This window comes from Equus asinus, chromosome 29 (genome assembly GCF_041296235.1).
Source record: "Equus asinus isolate D_3611 breed Donkey chromosome 29, EquAss-T2T_v2, whole genome shotgun sequence".
Classification (NCBI taxonomy): domain Eukaryota; kingdom Metazoa; phylum Chordata; class Mammalia; order Perissodactyla; family Equidae; genus Equus; species Equus asinus.
Genome location: NC_091818.1, coordinates 17454986 through 17461234, shown reverse-complemented (window position 1 = coordinate 17461234; position 6249 = coordinate 17454986). Strand labels below are relative to the sequence as shown.

At 38.1% G+C, this 6249-nt stretch overlaps 1 long non-coding RNA gene across 2 annotated transcripts; it reads right to left on the bottom strand.

The window, feature by feature from the left end:
• Nucleotides 1–1247: 1247 nt before the first annotated feature.
• Nucleotides 1248–4166, bottom strand: LOC106836619 (uncharacterized). Of its 2 annotated transcripts, none has more exons than XR_001399412.3 (3): nucleotides 4041–4166; nucleotides 2483–2640; nucleotides 1248–1836 (listed from the first exon to the last, which is right to left on the bottom strand). It is a non-coding gene; the product is annotated as an uncharacterized lncRNA (long non-coding RNA). The 2 variants fall into 2 exon arrangements; XR_006521875.2 differs by having other exon boundaries at nucleotides 1250–1840.
• Between the last annotated feature and the right edge of the window lie 2083 nt (nucleotides 4167–6249).

Below are 6249 nucleotides of genomic sequence, written 5' to 3'. Positions count from 1 at the left end.
TGTGCCTGCATCCACACATACACTGATTCATGTGTTCTATGTGCATGTGGTCTTTCATACAAATGGTTGTGTACTCTTTACCTTATTTTTAAACCTAACGATATGATTTTGAAGCCGCCTCTATCTTTTTGACTGCTCATAGTATTCCATTTTGCGGATGTGTTATAATTTATTCAATCAATTGCTATTAATAGACTTTTAAATTGTTCCCAGTCTTCTGATATTAGAAACAACTCTGCAGTAGACATCTTTGGACATACATCATTCACACATATGTGAATATATTTGTAGGATAAATTTTTTGAAGTGGATATGACAGATCTTATTTTTGTTGTAATTAATGATATATTTCTGGTTTTTATTGATGCTTTAATTTCTATCTTTCACTATGTGGTCTGTGTTTTCTTTTTCCTAATAATATGAGAGATTTTAATTGTTTCTCTAGTAGTTTGTTTTTATAAGAATATAGAATACATTTTTAAGACCTCTATTTCTTTGATCAGCATTCTTTGACTCCTTACTGTATTAATGTTGAAATTGGTAATTCCCACTTCCTCTCCCCAATATTTCCTCTACTAGCTGATTTGGATTGATTTGTATTATTTTTGTCAATGTTAATATTTATATATTTACATAAATTTATATAAGCCGGTTTATCAGCTTTGATGCCTTGCTATGGAAGATAAGGAACTCTCTCCACCTACGCTACCTTCCTCTTTATCGCCTCCCTTTCCTCTGAATTTTGTTAGGAGTATAATGTTTCTATTGTTAGGAAATCCACAGTGAAGTATCACCTCACTCCTGTCACAAGGGCTTTTACCAAAAAGACAAGAAATAACAAGTGTTGGCGAGGATGTCGAGAAAAGGGAACACTCATGCACTGTTGGTGGGAATGTAAACTGCTGCAGCCACTATGGAAAAGAGTAGGAGTGTTCTTCAAAAAATTAAAAATAGAATTACCATATGATCCAGCAATTCCACTTCTGGGCATTTATCTGAAGAAAATGAAAACATTAATTCAAAAAGATATATACTCCTATGTTCATTGTAGCATTATATACAACAGCCAACATATGGAAGCAACCTAAGCATCCATCAATGGATGGGTGGATAAAGAAGATGTGGTATATATATATATATATATGATTGAATGTTATTCAGCCATAAAAAGAATCAAATCGTTCCATTTGTGACAATATGGATGCACCTAGAGGGTGTTATGCTAAGTGAAATAAGTTAGACAGAGAAAGACAAATACCATATGATTTCATTTATATGTGAAATCTAAAAAACAAAACAAATGAACAAACAAAACAAAACAGAAGCAAATTCATAGATACGGGAAACAAACTGGTGGTTGTCAGAGAGAAGGGGGTAGGGGGATGGGCAAAATAAGTGAAAGGGATTAAGAGATACAAACTTCTAGTTATAAAATAAATAAGTCATGGGGATGTAATGTACAGCATAGGGAATATAATCAATGATATCGTAATAATGTTGTATGGTGACAGATGGTCATGGTGATCATTTCACAATGTATATAAATGTCGAATCACTATGTCGTACACCCGAAACTAATATTGTATGTGAACTGTACTTCAAAAAAAAAGAAGGTGGGGCCAGCCTGGTGGTGCAGCGGTTAAGTGCAGACGTTCTGCTTCGGCAGCCCGGGGTTCACCGGTTCGACCCCGGTTGCAGACGTGGCACCGCTTGACAGGCCATGCTGTGGCAGGTGTCCCACAAATAAAGTAGAGGAAGATGGACACAGATGTAGGCTCACGGCCAGTCTTCCACAGCAGAAAGAGGAGGTTTGGCAGCAGTTAGCTCAGGGCTAATCTTCCTCAAAAAAAAAAAAAGAAAAATTTTTTTTATCTTTGATATCTGGTAGCTTTACTAGGGTATGTCTCAGTGTTGATAATTTAACGTGAGTTTTTTTCCTAGAATAAGATGTGCCATTTAAAATTTAGATTCAAGTCTCCTATTAACTCTGAATCTTATCAATATGTCTTCCATATTTATCATTTATCTCTAATCTTTCCCAGCTCTTATTTATTTCCATTTCACTTTCTCATTTCTCACTCTCGTCGTCCACATTCCTTACTGTTCTCAGCACTGTCTATTCTCCTTTTGCTGCTTCCAAAGTTACCTTCATATTTCTGAGGGTTTGTTTCATCTCTGATTATATCATTTTATCTTCTCTTGGCACTTATAACCCAATTTTAAACTCTTGTCTCATAAATCAATAGCTTCATTTCCTTTTATGAATTCATAGTGATGTACTTGATGCCAATCTTTGCCTGGTCTGTGGTGTCATGTTTCTGGTCATGCTTTTTAATTTGTCACCATCCCCACTCCCACCCTCTGTTTCCTTCCATCTTTTCTCTTGTAGTATCTTTGTGTACTACATCCTGTGATGATTCCATCTGGCTGTCACTCATCCTCATTAGCATGGGCACCCTGGACCAGCAATTGCAGGTGGTACCTGTGAGGCAGGAGATAGATCCTCGTAAGTCTTTTGGAAGTTCCCCTGATAAAGTCATGCATAGGAGTGAGCTCTTTCAGACTTCTTCTCCTTGCCCAGCGGAGACCGACAGCTGTACCACTGTTCACCATGCGTAGTCGCTCGCCTCCATCTTGCTCCTTGGATGGAAGGAATAACCATAATTCATCACTCAGCTCTGCTGGTCATGTTTCTGGATGACAGAGGAAAGGGGCAGCTACATCCTAATTCTGCCATTTAAATACTGGAAATCAATTGGTACGTTTTTATTGAGGTTTGATAATAGAGAAAGAGCAATGGTCCTGAGGCAAAATGAGCCACCTCTGCCCTTACTAGCTATGCAACTTTGGGCAAGTCTTTAAACCTCTCTGAGCCTATATTTTGTTATCTGTTAAATAGAGATAATAATAAAGCCTGGGTAGCCTCAGTCATGGGGTTGTTGTGAAGTATAACGGCAAAATGAATGTGAAAGTATTTTAAATTAAATCCCCTATATAAATGTTAGCTGATATAATTATTAATAATTTTTTAAAAAGAAAAATCATCAATACTTAATGCCCATCTTAGTGCTGGTTTAAAACCTTGCAGGCCTCAGAATGAGGGAGGTTCAGGAAAGCATCTCACTCACTCTTGGGCTTCCTTTGATTCCCAAGGGGACATTTCAAAGTTTAAAAGCATTGCCTTTCCAAGTAGTCATCTTCATTTTTAAAGAGTCTGAAATAAATCCCCTATAATTTTTATTATTCACTTTTATCACCTTCCTTTCTTGTTGCTACAGCTTTACAATGAGCTGTCCATTATTTGTAGGCAGCTTTTAAAGTCCAAAAACAAATTACCTTAGAACTCAACAACAACGTCCCAAAGTTAGCCCAGGAAAACAGGCTAAAAATCTAGAAAAAAAATTGCTATGTCTTTTCTCTAGAATTGAGTTCTCATCGAGCCGCTTTAATAAGCATTTGAGTCTCATTCAGGTTTACTTAGTATTTGCCGCCAAAACAACTGATGAAGAGTTTTTTTACAGTCCCAGAACCCTTTCATACTAGATAACTTGCCTCTCCTATTTTGGAAGAGCAAAAAATATTGGCTAAAATATTAATTGGTAGTTTTTTAAACTATCATTTAGTATCTGCTTCCTCAGTCCAGGTATTTCAAATATAGATCAAACAAATGTGTCCTTTACAATTTATAAGTTGTCTCACTAGATTTTGTAGGGATTGGTGAAGTGATTCTCTATTTCTGTCACCTTCTAAGTTTGTAAAAGGGATAAATTTCATTAATTCATCTTCAATCATGCAATAAATATTTAAGAATGCTAATTCTGCTCCTACAGCTGTGATAGGTGAATGGGGAAATAGAGATCACTAAGGACAGAATTTAACATTTATTTTAAACTTAGGATGTGCCAGGCCTTGCATATTAAGCATTATTATCACATCAAATCCTCAAAACATTCTCATATATTAACTTTTGTCATTGTAACAAACAACTTCAATATCACTGTGGATTACAACAACAAATACTGATTTCAGTCTCCTGTTACCTTAGGGCTGAGGGTCAGCTGCAGCTCTGCTGGCCTGTGCTGGGCTCTACATGTCTTCTCATTCTGAAAACCAAGTTGAAGCTGATCTCTGGGACAGCAAAAGGGCCAGTGGAAACTTGCAATGCTTCTGAAATAATCTGTTCAGTCATGACAAACATTCCATCCATTCTTGTTCCATTTGCCAAAGCAAGTCACATAGTCAAGTCCAAAGCCAGTGGGGTGAGTATGTATACTCCACCTACCGAGAAGATTGGCAGTGGAAGGGAGAGGACAAATAACTGTGAACAAAGAATGGAGTCTTCTCCAATTTGCTCTTCTGCCCACAAGATACTTTTACTTCTCCCAAGATACTCAAAACTACCAGACGCTAGGCTCAGAAGTCCAGAATCTGGCGCTACACATCATGTCTGCTTACTACTCTTCTCGATTTAGAGACCTACGAACGAAAATGACAAGTTGTCTGTCTTCTTCTTCCTAAACACTCAATATAATACAATGGTGGAGCAGGGACACCTTATTAAAAAAATAGAAAGAACGGGAGGTAGATACGTGTCACTGGTTCCTAGCGATTCTGATATTCTGCTGAGCAAAAGTTGCAACCTCCACACTCTGACGGTAAGGAATGCTCCTTGTTTTGTTCCAGTTACATTTCCTGGGAGTCACTTTACTGTCCATCGTTCTCCATGCTGTTTGATTGCACCTTCTGGGTAGCTCTTTTTCCTTTATCCTCCTTGGCCTCTTCCGAAGGATTATTGGAAAATATGCCATTTGTGGCTGAGAAGCCATTTCAGACTACGTCACAGCCATAGAAAAGTGGGGACTCAAAGGGTTATTTTATGATTTGAATAGTTATAGTCTCTTCTAATCCAGGTTGGTGGTGTTTTGGGTTATATATCTCTCTACATAACTGTTTTGGTTTTTATTCAATTTGATCCCAGTAAGCTCCATGTAAGTCAATAGCCATAGCCATAACTTTTCAAGAAATGCCTCCATAAGTACTTTGATCTTATCAAGTTTCAGGGGGACTGCAACTTTTGTCTCTTTTTCCCAAGCCATTTTGTCTAACTGAGACAATTTACTAGGGCCATATTAATCTAATCAGTAGACTTAACAATGGGTATGTTGGATCTGTGCTCAATCTTTGTCGTAATTTGAGACTCTTTTACTTGTTTAAAATGAGAAACAGTTTCAAATTTCCACCCTAAAAGTTCTGGAGTTTCTGGGCATTTGCAGCTCTGCTGGACTCATCTTGACTCTGCTCCGGGTGTCTTCTCACTCCAGAACCTAAGCTGAAGAAGTAGCCGCTACATGAGACTTGCTGGTCTCAGGGTGGGGGGCATAACAGGAGGGCTGATGAGAGCATGCAATGCCTCCACAGACCTCTGTTCAGATGAGGCAAATGGCTCATCTGCTTATGGCCCATCTTGGCAAGTCATGTGGCCAAGCCCTAATCAATGGGATGAGGATGTCTACAGGAAAAACTGGATATGAGGAGAAGGAAATGGGCAATTGTGAACAAATAATAAAATCTCCATGCCTCATGAGGTACATACTTCTATAGCTCTCTTGATAGAGAAGGAAATGGAGGCACAGAGAGTCGCAGTACCTTGTCCAAGGTCCTACAGCTACTTAGTGGTAGAGCCAAGATTTGATCCTAGGGAGTTTGACGCCATGATGCTGAATCATTTTCTAGATTCCTCCTCTGGGTACTCTCATTTTCGTGGAATTACCTGCACCATCTTGTCTAAATTTTCAGCAGGCTTTAATGAAAACAATTTTAATAGAAGACTCAAATATGGCAGTAATAAAGCTTTGCAAGATGATGTTATGGGTTTCTTCAAGAAATAATTCATTAAATTGATGCCAGTTGTAACTTGTGAGATCATAAAGCTCAGTGCAGGAATATTGAAAACATGAAGGTAATCCAATCACAGCGTGTTCAATAATTGGATCCCTTCAGAGGAACTCTCAGCTTTCTTGCTCAATTGCTATGCTACACTTTCCCCCAGAACCCGAGAATATAAAAACTCAAAGTATCAGATCGTGAAAGGAATTCAAATTTCTGAATCTTGTACCCAGATAAGGATCTATCCTAAAAGATTTGTCATTATCAGCCCAAGTCTCTGGATTCAAAAGGAATCCAGCTCTTGTTGAATAACGTGGTCAGGAAAACAGTGATTAAAACCACATGTTGCAGCCTGTCACAGGC